Source organism: Amphiura filiformis, chromosome 16, assembly GCF_039555335.1.
Source record: "Amphiura filiformis chromosome 16, Afil_fr2py, whole genome shotgun sequence".
NCBI lineage: Eukaryota > Metazoa > Echinodermata > Ophiuroidea > Amphilepidida > Amphiuridae > Amphiura > Amphiura filiformis.
The window spans coordinates 17,496,216-17,512,278 of NC_092643.1; the positions used below are offsets into that span (position 1 = coordinate 17,496,216).

The 16,063-nt window shown below is 36.5% G+C and overlaps 1 long non-coding RNA gene across 1 annotated transcript; it reads left to right on the forward strand.

The window, feature by feature from the left end:
- The first annotated feature begins 16 nt into the window (after positions 1-16).
- Positions 17-4,799, forward strand: LOC140135670 (uncharacterized). The gene is made up of 2 exons (XR_011856552.1): positions 17-971; positions 1,331-4,799. It is a non-coding gene; the product is annotated as an uncharacterized lncRNA (long non-coding RNA).
- Positions 4,800-16,063: the final 11,264 nt, after the last annotated feature.

Below are 16,063 nucleotides of genomic sequence, written 5' to 3' on the forward strand. Positions count from 1 at the left end.
ATACCTGTGTCTTACAATGTCTAAGCGGCATATATGTTGCTTCACCCTCTAGCAGGGCGTAAAACTAAAGCAATTACTTAAAAAATAAGTTATAGTATTTCTCCGAGTACGCCGTCAGTTACCACAGTACCGATGCAGCCAGTCCCTGTGTGAGTGGTCGAGCTTGCGTCAGATATGTCAGATGTATAAGCTAGAGACAGATCTGACGAAAGCTCGCCCACTTAGCTGTACCGGTACTGTGATAACCGACAGCGTACTCGTAGTAAATACCATAACACATTAGAGAATGAATTTGGAGAAAACCTTCTGATAATTACAAACACTCGCTGAGCAGCAAGACCTTCCCTCTAAGCTTTTAATCCGATAAGCTGATTATCTATTTGTTTTCATGAATTGGAAGACATTCTTTGATGTATTACTGAGCTCAATCACCTGAAATTACTGGAGCGTGAGCCACCCAGTCTGGTGGCTCAGCATAGTATTTTATTAACAGAAGGTTTTCTCCAAATTCGTTTCCTAATGATATGGATTTCCGTCGAGAAAGCCTATCTGCTCATTAGAAACAATCAACTAAACCCATAATCTTAAGCAAGAAGAGATAGCATACCGTAATAGTGAAAATGATAGTTTTATGTTACATAGTTTAATAAGGAAATTAATAATCGGACCTATGTGACACCGTTCCTACGAACCTTTGCGGGTTCATGCATTCAACACCACAAAGAAGATGCGTTCATTACCACAGAGAAGAAATATAGAAAATAGATCAAACCAAGCTGATATTCATTATATAACACTAATTTGTTCACAAACAACATCAATGATTAGGCTTGCAAATCTGTGCTTCTCTGTACGTAATGTTCTCAAAATATATAAATTCGCAAGCCATTCGATTATACGTTGCTATGGTTACATTTGGATTAAAGATGATTGACATTTCCGTTACGACCAAATATTTGTCTGCGTTTAAGGTTATTAATTATTTTAAATTGTTGTGATTTGGTAGTTCACAGCATCTTACGAATGTTAGTGAGCTTTGGCAAAAACTGCATTGCTCAATTCATAGCGAGCGTGTAGAAGAATTAAAATATCACAATTACTTTTATAGGTGCTGCGGTTCTTGAGTTACGTTGTAAAGAGGTCTGAAACAACAACACTTTTGTAAAACGTACATAACTCATTAACAACAATAAATTAAGCAAGTTTGCAGAGTTTGTAGAATGAACTTTTGCAAAGCATCAAGGTGTTAATTTTCAATAATATATTGATCTAGATAATGAAAATCGATTTTTAGGTTGCTTCGACCAAGAATACCTCGTTTACCCTTAAGGTTTCTATTCATGTAGCACGTTTAATTGTTCACAATATTTCACACAGACCATGGTTATGCACGTCGCACACGCAGCGTTCACACCCGCTTTGAAATACATGATACTGCGAGCGCAAAAGCTATATTCCGCCATTTTTGAATTCATGAAACTTCTCTCATTTAAATCGTATTATACTACTATATTGGGCAAGGTAAATATCAAATAACGCTGAAAATGCTTTTCCCCTGCCGAAATGGTATAATTGAATTTGATTAAAAAAAAAAAAAATCCAACAAATTGCGTAGCTGATGCACGCACTCTGTAAAAAAAAGGTTCTAGATGCATGGTCTATATACATGGGTTCTAGGAAAATTATTGAATATCAAAATGGTTCTTTCTGGTTTTTGCAGACCGTATGTCTAAAATTTCTTTCTAGCCTTTGCAGAATATTTTAGTTCTTCATAGACTGCCTTTTGAGGAGAGCAAGAGCAATCACTCTCTACTGCTCTCCTTAAATCTGATATAGGGGAGTGATTTTTAGCTCTTCTTGGCTGACCATTCTCTCCTTACATTCTATTGTAAATGCTCTAAACAGCTCTCCTTAGTTGACAACTAAGCTCTCCTTAGTTGTAAGTGCTCTAAACAGCTATCCTTGAAGGCTCCAGAAGAGCAATTTAATGTTCTCCTGCAAATTCCAAAAGACAGTCCTGGTTCTTCATAGAACTATAGGTTCTACAAACAGGACTGCTTAAGAACTGTTTAGGATCTATTTGAACCCCGTTTTCTAAGAGTTCAGGAAAGTAAGCCGCAGACGCAGGTCGTAGGTTCGAATCTGAAATTGGCAGGGGAATTCCCTAATAGGTGAGATAAACATGTTGCGTAGTTTCAGGTTTATATGAATGTTCCGACAGATTAATGTCACCTTCATTTATTTATTTATCTTCAATTGGTTCCTATTATTTTATGTGTTAACGCTTTGCTTCCAATACTTATATATCAAAACCAATGTTTCTTGCTTACAAGATAAGTTATTGATAATATTTAATTTGACATCATGGCATTATTTCTTTTATTATATTTTATTTATTAGCAGAAACCTTTTTTGTACTACCTCATATTTATTAGCGTTTGCAAAAAGGCTCGATATCACTCACTGGCACAGACATTAAGGACAACCCACACACACCCCCCCAAGTTGTACTTTAGCAAAAGATGATTTTCGGTATAAATTGCGCTAAAAACCTGGACATGCTGATCAGCCGCCAGTATACCTATAATTATTTGCCTTTTCAATATTTCGCCTGCTCAATGCCAGAAGTGGGTAAGTGCAATAGCTGACATGTATAGCTGATATGTGTAGATGAGTACAATATGTGCATGTGTAAGTTGTTTTTTAATATTTGCCAAATGTTCACAGGGCAGTTATTGCACCTACCCGCTTCTGGCACTGAGCAGTCGAATTGTAGTCCGGCGAGTAAGACCTGATTTTTTTAAAGCCACATACCATCTGTATTGCCCAATAAAGATGAACCACGAAAGTCCACCAACCGCGAACCCTTATTTTTCCTCGGGTTTCGCGGTTGATGGACTTTCGCGGCTCATCTTTATTGAACAATATCATAGATGGTCTGTGGCTTAAAAAAAACAGGTCCCACTGGTCGGACTTTCGAATTGCTCTAAAAAAAAAGGTAAATTCGTCATTTAGCTTCAACATTTTCGTACCCCTTTCAAGATAAATTTAAATTAATGTCTTCTAAAGATAAGTTTAAATTAATGTCTTGTAAAGTTTTATGATCCTCACGGTTCGTATAATTAATTGGACAATAACTAGCGCGGTTAATGAAACTTTTTCTTAAGGTTAGCCACTATTTTAAACTGTTGCGATATGGTAGTTCACAGTAACTTGCGAATGGTAGTGAGCTTTGGCAAAAATTGGATTGATCATTTCATAGGGAGTGTGTAGAAGAATTCAAATATCACAGATATACTTTCGTAGGTCCTGTGGTTCTTGAGTTATGTTGTAAAGAGGGCTGAAACAATAACACTTTTGTAAAACGTACATAACTCATTAACAACAATAAATCAAGCAAGTTTTCAAAGTATATGATTTGTAGAATGAACGTTTGTAAAACATCAAAGTATTATTTTTCGATAATATTGATTTAGATAATGAAGATCGATTTGTTGGCTGCTTCGACCAACAGTACCTCGTGTACCATTAATCATCTTTTGTTACGTGTTTGTCTCTCTATAAACCCATAATCATATCCATATCATTGGATATTATTAACAAGATATCAATTTTAATAGGCACTATCAGTGATAGGCGCGCTAAATCAGAAAGTCTAAAATTAATCACAAACCCGATTTGTAAAAATACATTAGAGAATGAAATTGGAGAAAACCTTCTGATAATTACAAACACTCGCTGAGCAGCAAGACCTTCCCTCTAAGCTTGTAATCCGATAAGCTGTTAAAGCTGATTATATATTTGTTTTCATGAATTGGAAGACATTCTTTGATGTATTACTGAGCTCAATCATCTGAAATTACTGGAGCGTGAGCCACCCAGGCTGATGGCTCAGCATAGTATTTTATTGTCACCAGGTTTTCTCCAAATTCATTTCCTAATGAGTATACTCTAAAATTTTTGGACGCCTGATAACACCTTTTTAAACACGTTTTTGTAACAGTTCACGAACACCATAATATGTTCCACTATTGAACCCTGGTGTTCTAAATATGAACGGCAGTGTTCAAGGTGGTATCCTAGGTTTGATCATCCAGTGTTCAATAGTGGAACAAACCTAGAAAACCACCTTGAACACTGTCGTTCATATTTGGAACACCACCTTGAACACTGCCGTTCATATTTGGAACACCACCTTGAACACTGCCGTTCATATCTTGGAACACCAGTCTTCAATAGTATCAAGATTAACTGTTACAATAAAGGTGTTCAAAACGATGTTATCAGGCGTCCAAAAATTAAGAGTGGGGGTGTACTTGTGCTGACATACCCTGCAACTGCAAGTGCCTTCGTACACGGAGACTTTATTTGCAACAAGACAAAAATGAATAGAGGTTCACTTATATTTTTTATCGCTGCTATTTTTCACATCAAAACAATACCGTGAATACTAAAAATTATATAGACTTTTAAGTAATTTATAGGAATAGCTGAAAAATGATTGATTTTAAAGCTATTTCTACATATATCCAATGATCACTGATACGGCCTATAGTGCTTTTAACCCTCAGTTAGTAAAATATACAATAACAGAACAGTATGATTTATATTTGATACACAGAAATCAACGCAGTTTCATAATTATTATTTTCTTTGTAACAAGTATGCTACCAAATAATACATTTGTTGATTATATATTGATTTGTAATTGTAATCCGCCGAGCCATAAATTGGACTCAGAAACAAAGTTTAAATTTGTTTGCATGTGAATTATTAAATTATATGTCGTTACCTCGAAATTTCTTTTTGTGTCGAAGTTATTGTGCATCAATAAAGGATGTGAAACTGAATACGCATAATGCATATAAGGCATATACTTTTCAATTAAAATGGCGGGTAAAATAAGGGGAATTCCCATAAATCCTTTCAAAACAAAAATCTTAGACAGTGTTGTTGTTGTTATTGTTGTGAAGTTTGCTGTCAAGAATTTTCTCCAGGGATGTTGTCACGTGAGCAGAGGAGCTGCATGTTGATAATGACAAGCTAAATATATCAGTAGCGAAAATCCGACGGCGGGTTTACCGACCAATGACAACGAAGCATTAGTGCGCGGGGCTTTCCCCTTAGTGTTTAGTAGTGCTTTTATACTTTTTCTAATGTATTTCTTGTCCCTCTGCTGTTGGCAATACACTGTTAGATGACATATTAACATTTAATCCAACACGAATTACCAGGTGAACCACACAATTGTTGAGTAAAATTTGTAACCAACCTTCTGATATTACGTGTGTTAAAAAGTTGAAACTATATAGTTGGCTAAAATTTGAACCAACAATGTGTGGTTCACCTGGTATGCCTAATCCGTGTTATGCCTGGTACGGGCCTGGTATGCCTAATCCGTGTTGGTTGAACATTTTTATCCCGTGTTCTAACAACAGTTGTTTTAACAGTGTAAAGCATGCCTATGTTCGGAATTATAACGACGAATGTTGTTGCACATGCATTAAACGAGATGCCTTCTTGCTTGTCACTGTACCTTCCCCATAATTTTCCCTTTGCATGTTTTTGTATTTGTAAAGTTGTCATACTGTTAAAAGCAGAGTCAGAAATAAAAAGACCATTTCGCGTATCCGTCAATCAAACTCCTCACGGCCCGTGATTGGTTAGTATCGCGAAAATAAGGAGGTGCTTCCCGAGCTACAATCCAGGAAAAAAATTGTTGGCACACTTGCACTAAACAATGGAAATGCGTGCCCTATGAGAGGCGAGTGAAACATGCATGCAATATATGTGAAGTACAGACTCCCCATATATCTCACCCTTCCCCACTCCCCATCTTTCAATGTTGGAGGGTCCCACGGACCTGTTCACAACATGGCTTGGTCCAACATTGAATTAGGGGAGCGGGGGCAGAGATATACCAAAAGACAGGCAAAGTGTGCCAACCTTTTTTTTCCTGGATTTTAGGTCGCTACTAACAAATCACGTATTATGAGGAGTAATTTGATTGACAAATGCATCAGGCATTCATTCATTCATTCTTTTATTTATTTGGCAAAAAGCGACACAAACACAAACATACATAAATTAACACAACGAAAACTGCACACCAAAAAGACACCAAAATGCCGAATTGCTGCAGGATGACCCATAAAGTCTAGCTTCCTGTGTAGACTTAATTCCAATGGGGCCCCACAAAATATTTCTGACTCCAATACCTTAGATTTAAGTAGAACATTTCCGAGCGATATTATTTTCTTTTTCTTGAATGATTATGGTTTCAGATTATAGATGTAACAATGGTTCCCTTTTATTCTAATGTTATTTTAATATGTAAATATTTCCGCGCTTTCCCCCATCATGATGACAATTAATGATGTAATGATAATTATGTTTCATTATTCATGTTTAATATCTACAATGTTTCCCGTTTTTTACCCTGTGATGTCATTTTAGCGGGAATTAAAAGTTAATGTAGTAAAAATCCAACCAATGACAGCGAAGCACGTATGGATTGAAGTTGTTCGAAGACGTACAGTAACGTTAACAGCAAGAGTATGCTTTTAAATTCGTATACCACAAGTGCGCTTGCGCAAATAATTGAAAACTATTGTTGCTTTATTGAATTCACCGCAAGCCTGGTATGGTATAGTATCAGAACCGGCGGGAAGTGTTTTAATGAAATAAGGGAAAGCAAGGGGAAAACACCCGTACCCATTTAGAATTCAACAAAGCCTTCTCAAGTTATATCATCCACACATAAAAATTCTAGACAGTTCATTGGTCGATTACCATTGAATATTGATATAGTTCTACCATCCATACGACGGTTATGCCGCGCAATACGTTATCGCGTGCACAAGTAGGTAAGAGGCTGCTTAGCGCGACTTGTGTGATGGCCTCTAGTCTTAGAGACTCGCCGATTTTAGTTGTGGGTGAATTATTGGAAATATGTTATGCCAAAATGATGAGTAGAAATATTCTGGAAAAGTTCATGTTCATGTATAAACAAATATGAACTGTCTCAGTTACATTTAGATACAAATGATAGAAATAACTATACTTGGTTTGCTCATTTTACCGGCTCATGAAATAGAACAGGCATGCGAGTTGGCGCAGCGGTAGTTCCCTCGCCTTGCACCACTGAGGTCCCGGGTTCAAGCCCCGGCGCGGCCCAAGGACTCATGTGCACTTGGTTTATCCCGATTCCATGCTCGCTCTCGCAGGTTTTCTCCGGGATCTCTGGTTTCCTCCTGTATCGCAAAAATCGGCGATTAGTTGTTTGGTTATCAAAACTTCCTTCACCCAATGGAATTTGGGGAGCTGCACAGATAATTGGTGGATGTTACAATCTAAATGCGGATAGGTGTGCGCCGTTCGGCAGCAACTGGCCTAGTTGATGCGATCTGATTGTGATGATTCACCATTGCAGCGAAATTACAGCGCTTTGAGTCCTCTAAGATCAGGAGGCTTTATAAATCCAAAATTTATTTATTATTTATTATTATGCTGTCACCTCGTGAAAATAAGCATCGCTTGCAAATGTCTTATTAAAATCGGAACAAAATATGCTCATCTCCCTGTAAATTGTAACGCTTCCACCTCCACTATCGATCTTATAGTAGGCCCCTATTATTGTAAACCAAAACTTGGCCGCTTGAGTGCCTTCCTCATCACGGTGAGTTTGGGGCCTCCAAATTTTGGCCTGGCCCAGGGCCTCAAAAAAGGTAAATCGGCCCTACACCCCACAAACCATATCCACCAACACACACCCCTACACTCCCTCCCCATGCACTCTCAGGCTCGCCTTGCTTCAAAGTTTATCGACCATCATTAATTTTTATCAGTGATAATGCAAAGTTGTTATCAAGGTTATCTTACAGTACCGGGCGCTTCTCACAAAATCAATTTCATGAACAATATCATAATTATATCGCGGTATCAGGTGCGTTTGGATATAAATACATCATATCACAGCTCTTTGTGACAGTAAAAGTAAAGTGTACGTATATTATTGAATGCAAAAAATGGCATAATTATTTATAATGGTACTTCAATACTGAACAATTCTGATTTTAGAATCTACCAGTTTATTAATCACGAAAGCCCGAGTTAAAACCCACTTGGGAAGCTAACAAACTGAGGGAGTACGGTGACTGAAAAGATCAGATGTGGAAATCTATCAATTGTGCACAAATTAATTAAATCATGGTTTTAAGCTTAAGGTCAAAACGTTTTAATAACATTAAAATGTCGGATTATATAAAGGTAATGATAACGTTTTAAAACGTTTTGTATGAAAACACACTACAACAATATTTTTAAATGTTTTCAAAAAATGTTATTGTAAACTATTTTTACAAACATTTTTGCCAAATATTGTGTCAATACTTATAACATTATGTTAAATTGTTTGAACCCAGCAAACACAGAAATGTTCTTAAAATGTTTTTTTCAAAACCTTTGAATAACATTTAAATGTCGGGTTATACAAAGGTCATGAAAACGTTTTTTAAAACGTTATTGAAAATATTTTGGGCAAACATTTTTCGCAAAAAATATTTTTTCAACCCCAAAATAACATTCTGTTCAGAATGTTTTGTATCAAGTTTTCAAGAATGTTTTTGGAATTTGGAATGTTATTAAAACGTTTTTATACCCTTTATATAACCCGACATTTAAACGTTTTCTGTAAAAAAAATTTGTTTGCTGAGCAGTAGATTATCAAAAAATGTTTTTTAAGGTTATGAAAACATTTTATCTCTTACCCTTTATACACACTTAAAACTACGGGGTCAAAAATGACCCAAACGGGGTCATTTTTGACCCCAGCATAGTTATCAACTAAACACCATACCACTAACGGGGTCATTTTGACCCCATTGGTCGGGGTCATTGCAATGACTACGTATTTGGGTCAAATAGTAACCCCATTGGGGTCAAAATATTACCACATTTCGGGGTCAAATGAAATGACCCCTTCAAAAGGGTTGCCTTATTGGGTTACTTAATGACCTCATTTCGGGGTCAAATGAAATGACCCATTTGAAAGGGTTGTTTTATAGGGTTACTCAATAACCACATTTAGGGTTGTTTGGATTTTTTAGTAGGCCTATGGTCATGCTGGTCCCACCAGGACATAAGTGTGTTTCTGCACAGAGAAAGCATTACATAAACAGCAAACTGTAAAATGCGTCTGTGTATCACACTCACACACAGTCAGTCATCGCCTATGACAGTTCACGTATTATAAGCTTACATGATATAAGCTTATAACAACTGCAGCCAAGACACCGGCCACGACAGCATGAAATTGGAATGAATCTGCCTGCATAGACAAGGGTCTATGCATCCTTGCAGTCTCACTTTTCAACTAACTTTTCATATTCCATCATGCAGACAAGCACACACGACAATCCGCTGAGCTACACAATCAGAACAAATATGGCGCTGATGTGACCACGTGAGCCGATGCACACCGTGTGTGCAAATAGTTCCGAAATGCAAGTCATTATAATGTTGACAAATTGGGTAACTTCGGTCAAAACATTAGTTTTATTTATTAATCAACAAACATTAATTGCAGCTCATGTTTAAACTCATTTATGAATTGAGATTTTCAAAGCGGAAGATTGAAACTGATATCAATGCGCGACGGTATCGGCAAAATGACCACTAAGTTTTTGACCACGTTCGTCGTGGCTAAAATGACCTCGTGAATGTGGTCAAATTAAAACAGTACAACCCCCTTGAAGGGTCAAAATAACCCCAAACGTGGTCAATTCAAAATGACCACGGAAAATATAACCCCGTAGTTTTTAGTGTGTATAACCCGACATTTAAAGGTTTTCTGACAACCTTTTATAACTTTTTGCGAATGATGTCGAAAACGTTTTGTGTTTGCTGGGAAGCACAGAAAAAAAAGTCTCGCAATTCAAAGAACATTTTCTTGGGTCTATTTTATTTCTTTATTCTTCGGTTTTGCAAGGAATAAAAGCAGCCAAATAAACTCGTCAAAAGTATTTTCTGTACATGTATAATTAATATAATAGCTATGAGCCCGGGCTGGGGGATGAACACAACGGTCTTTATTTAATTTCAGTGCTAATAATGTCCCGGGTTAAATGGTTAATGTATTACGATATTTGAAAGGCAAGGGCCATAATATAAGTCTAGATAAAAAGAAAAGGGGAAACACGACAAGCTCATATCACAAAAAAGCACCATTCAATCAATAATTATCATGAGGCGTGGACTGATAATGTATTTGTTTTTCTTTGGTGAAATAATTTTTTGGTACCGCTTCCTCGTTCTTAGGGTGACATGTTACTTTTCATTCGTGTTAATTTTACTGAAAAATCGCAAGATATAACTTGATTTAATTAGAAAAGTTAGGGATTCTAGTATTGGGATAGTATTGTTTTTTTTGTTTTTTGTTTGTTTGTTTGTTTGTTGTTTTTTTTTGCTTCTCGGTTTATTTTTATCCAGATCTCTGTATGCATGTCTTGTACAACTAAACTGTAAATATATCGAATAACGTCTCAGTTAGCAGTCAAGTTAGCTCAATTGATAAGTCGTCCGACCACGGTGAAAAAGGCAAGTTGCGGGTTCGATCCCCGGTGGTGGTTTAGTACGCTGCCGTGGAAAAATTGAGTTAACTTGAAATTCCCCTGGACAATGAACTTACTGCTAATGGTCTCGTTGTAACCCGTATGAAACTCAGAAAGCTGATCTTGGCTGCGAAGGTCAATTGTGGAATAGGTGTACTGCTTCAAAGCTCATGAAAAATGTCGGTTCATTTTCGCTCAAATTAATATTTTGCCCACATCGGACTCTATTGGCCATAGGGGAGCCTGAGGAGGTAATCCCATGGTAAAAGAGGTGTTTTTTCCCCTTTTTTAGAGGAGGGGCTTGATCCGACCCCGGCTCTGTGGACACGAGTTATCAGTATTGAGTAGGCCCCCTAATCGACAACACGTTTATATGTCTTTGGGGAGGAAAACAAACCCCCATTGCAATTAGCAAACTTAGGCCCGGCTCATACTTTGTATTCGCGACGTCAAATAATTATTCGTTGACGTAAAATCGATAATATTTTTCCACAAGTTTGATATTTCGGCAACAAACATTCGTTATATTATACATTAGGCATTGGAAAAAGGTTCAAGAGCATCGTACCACGACCCCGGGGGGGGGGGGGGCACTTCAACTTTGGAGGTGACGCGTATGTAGGGCTGTTAAGACCCCTTTTTCAGCATCGCTGTCACCCAAAGACCCCATATTTTTTTACGAACACATGCTCTGTCCCGGCTCTGTCACCCGAAGACCCCCTATTTTTACATTTGATCTGTCACCCAAAGACCCTTACAAGTTCAATTTGAACAGCAACTTTCATTTATCACTGAATTTGTTACTTATTTTGAAAAAACAAAGAAATTTGACGCTATTTAGAACTAAATATTTGATTTTCGCGGTTTTTGTGGCGCTGTTTCGGTTCTCACCCAAAGATTCCATTTCAAAAAAAGGTCATGCTCTCACCCAATGACCCCATATTTTTTACATTTGCTCTCACCGAATGCCAAAAATCATGCTCTCACCCAATGACCCCATATTTTTACATTTTGCTCTCACCGAATGCCCCTTAGTGCGAAAGTGCCAGCCCTACACCCATATCCATTTCAAATTGAAGTGCCCCCCGGGACCACGACCATTGTCCGAACTAAATAGGTACGAGATAGTATAATAGTATGGAGTCAGTGAGCCTGTCAATAGTAATACCTATTCAAAAATAAAGGTTACTCAAAACGCATGTGGAAGTTCGTATTATCCAGAAGCTAAAATGAATTGACAACAGAGTGGCAACCGCTAGTTATGGAACAAGAAAAAGAGGCCTAGAGGAGGAAGACCTCGAGCCCGGGCCTCGAGCTAGATAGAGATCTATAGAGATTAGCTGGTCAGCTACTTGGGAACAGCAGCCTGGAAAGGAATTATTGCAGGAGAAATTGGCCGAATTTGGGAGAGGCCTTTGCCCAGCAGTGTGACGATATCGGCTGATGATGAGAATGAATTGAAATAGATTGAACATTGTTGAATACCGTATACGAATACTTGTTGCATCGGATATGCGACGTCGAGTACATGGATTATGAAGTAGCCTTTATAGGCTTCTATGGTTTGTTGAATTTTCATGACTATTTTGGAATATTCATCTAAATAATCGTACTAGGCCTATATCAGCTTCCATTATGCAGGATGCTGCTATTTTATTCATTTATACAAATTATAGTGTATTTATAGAAACAATATTGATAACAATAATTTTGATAATGGATCCGGGAACTGGTGGGGAGAGTAGGGGAGAATCGTATGCGTGGAAATACTGTAATGGTTAAATTCCTTTTAAAAATCCTTTGCGCATGATTTAACTTCAGGAGGATATACGTTAATCATATAGGGGAAAATTGCACACCAAATGCGTTAATAACAGAATATATGCAATGGTTAAATTCCTTTTAAAAATCCATTTTCATGCGCATAATTATTTAAGGGGTACTACACCTGCCCAATTTTAATGCCTATTTTTGCATTTTCTCAAAATTATAGAGCATTGGTGACAAGTAAGATATGTATATTATAGGGGCAATGACTACAACTGCTACACTGGAAATTTTGTTTCAGCACAGACAACAGTTGTGGAGTCAAAAATGAGGGAAACCCAATATTTGATCAATAAATCAATAACTACTTGCCTTGAGTTGCTGAATTTTCAGTGCAGTAGTTGTAGTCCTTGCCCTATAATATACATATCTTACTTGTCACCAATGCGCTATAATTTTTGAGAAAACACAAAAATAAGCAAAAAATTGGCTAGGGGTGTAGTACCCCCTTAAATTAACGTGGATTTATGTAATTTTGATTTGATCAAATATATTTCAAAGTCCAAAACAAAAGAACTAAACTTTGTCATACAGTTGAGGCTTAATTTTACGATCCCGCACACATGTGAACAATAATTGGCCGTGTCCACGGATTGCAGGGAACTTTCGCTAAAGGGCAGTTTTCAAAATGGCCGCCAAAATCAAATTATATAGAATTTTAGTGCTTCAAACAGTCGTCAATGGATTGAAATGATAACATTTTAAAGTTTTCTTTTTTTAAACAGCTTTGCATTTTTACAGGACAATTTTTGGTTGCAACATTATGGGGGGGTATAAGCGACAATCGGGACAAATTTCCATAGACGACACCAATTGAGTCTGCGAGGCAAGAATGATGCCCACACCTCACGCCTGTCTCAGTCACCTGTCATGAATATTATTTTCATAAATCTTTGATCTATTTATTTGAGGAAGTTTGTTTCGTAAATTATATAATAAAGGAAGTATAATAAAATTAATAATTATAATTGTTTACACAAAATGATAGAGATACAACTGAAGTGTAAAACGAGCTTAATTATCACATGTAATGCTCCCAAATACTTTTGGATTCCACGTTTTATTTCATTTTGTTTCAAGTAATTTAAATATTTTGTTTTCATATTAAGCATGCTGATTTTTTAAATAATATCAATGTAAAATATATTTAAATGTAGAATAATCAAGAACGCAAGGTCTGGTTACTACAAATTGTTATTGAATACTTGATGTCGAATGTTGTGGTGTAGGCCTAAAGGATTTTCTAAAATGTAATTTGATCGATTATTTATTCTGACATTTGGTCAAAACCCAGAGGATGATTTAAGCACTCCCCAGCAAGTCTTGCGGTTAGCACAGCTGTGTGAGTGAACATGACACCACTGCCCGCCCGCTGCATACACACGTGCATGGTTAAATTTGAATTTGGGCAGATATATTTACAATAAAAACACCTTCTAAAGGTTGGTCGATTTCACATTTTATGTTATCTACAGAAGATGCGGATTATCCTTCATGCATACATCACTTTAGATCTGAAATCGACCAACTAATAATGACACACGGGCAATTCTAAAACAACATCTTTTGCACAGAGTTCAATGGGATTTGAAAAGTAAAGTGGCAGTTGAAACTCTAGTGATAACACTTTTACAGTGCATGATGGGGCTTCCTTAAATCATCCTCTGGTCAAAACCCTTGGTCAAAAACGCGTTTCTTCATAAATTGAACATTCGGAATATCGAATGTGTTTATGGTTTCAAGTTTTTATTATTATTAATGTTGTTGTTGTTATCATCATCATTCCGACATGTCCGAAGGGTCGTTTTGCCGAAAATTGTGGCAGAAAAGGTGTTTCTTCAAAAATACACCGTTCAGAACAAAAACCATTCAAAGTTTTTTTCGGGAACACGATCTTTCGGAGAAAAAGCAAAAACTCGTCGAAAAAAAACCCAACCTTTGGTCAAAACAAAACGCGGTTGGAATCTTTTTGTTTGTTTGTTACCGTCTGCAGCTCAGCAACTGTTCGATTGATAAATCATTTATTTTGACGTTATTCTAATGGTGATATTCTAAAGAAAAAAAAAAAAAAAAGTAAAATGTGATCAGGCTCGGGAATACTGCAACCTATTGATCATTTTGTAGGTCTTGGACTTTTTAAAATAAAATGTCACATAAGTGCCAAAAAGAATGGGTTACTCCTGCATTCAGCAACATGTTAACATCTACAAAAAGATACGTGCAGCAACTTCCACTTCACTACTCAGATTGAAAAAAAAACAGTCAATGTCCAAAATCACATAATGCCGTTTGATCAAGTTCACAATCTCAATACAGAATATAGTCCTAAAGGGCCTGATAAACACGCAGGTACGTGCCCAATTCATGAGCTCAATGATGCAAGCAATTAATAAGTGAAAGTTCCCTATTTCTGTATAAAGACAACAATAGAGTGATTTGTTTTGTGGCTTTGGACTTGTTGTCGGGAATTTCCCTTATATTAGTCGATTGTCGGATTGAACGATATAGGACATTTGGTAATGGTGTGAAACTGTATTCAACGAATATAAAGAAATGCACGTTTATTTTTATATTTTACACGTAAAAGTATAGGAGGCGTTACATACGATTAACACCATAATACGTTTATAGAGGTTTTTGTGATAAAAATATAACACTCCAACACGTTTATATCACCGATATAGACATGTTAAAGTGTTACTAATCCATCAATAAATCCTTTTATAAACGTGTTATAGTGTTAAGTTTCTATTATTGCGTTTTTCTGTACCAAATGTAGAAAAAACAAAAAATATATGGTAATTTCTAGACCAATATCCCTTTCAATTGCAGAAGTTTCTATCAATATGATTTCCCACTTGAATTTTCAACCATGAATTTCATGCAATTTTCGTTCTAATATTTTTGTCCAAAACATGCACTCAGCATTAACAAGGTACGTATATAAATGAGGGAAAATCCCGGGGAAGTCAGCAGACTTATTGTTTATTGTTTTCTCCTTTCAATTAATGCTTTGCAACCATTTGGTATCGATCAACAAAATGCGCCAAATTTTAACATCTTCTGAAGACACAGAGACATGAGGCCTGTCACAAGAACCAATGTACCAGTTCCATGCATGTTTGTACTCATTTGAATGCATGTTTCTCGGAAATATATTTTGTTTCAAAATATATTTTCTTTCTTTCGTTCGTTCGTTCTTTTTTTTTTCTTTTTTTCTTTCTTTCTTTCTTTCTTTCTTTCTTAATTGATTGATCGAATCTCATCCTCCCCCTCCTCCCTCTCTCTCTCACCTTTTCTTTCTTTCTTTCTTTTTCCTTTCTTTCTTTCTTTCTTTCTTTCTTTCTTTCTTTCTTTCTTTTTCTTTCTTTCTTTCTTTCTTTCTTTCTTTCTTTCTTTCTTTCTTTCTTTCTTTCTTTCTTTCTTTCTTTCTTTCTTTCTTTCTTTCTTTCTTTCTTTTTTTGCGTTTTTCTGTACCAATAAAATGTATAAACACAAAATATTCTAACGTAGTTTCTAGACCAATATCCCTTTAAATTGCAGAAGTTTCTATCAATATAATTTTCCACTTGCATTCAATAATTCTTCCATCGCATGCATAAAAACACGATACTATTCTTCAAGTG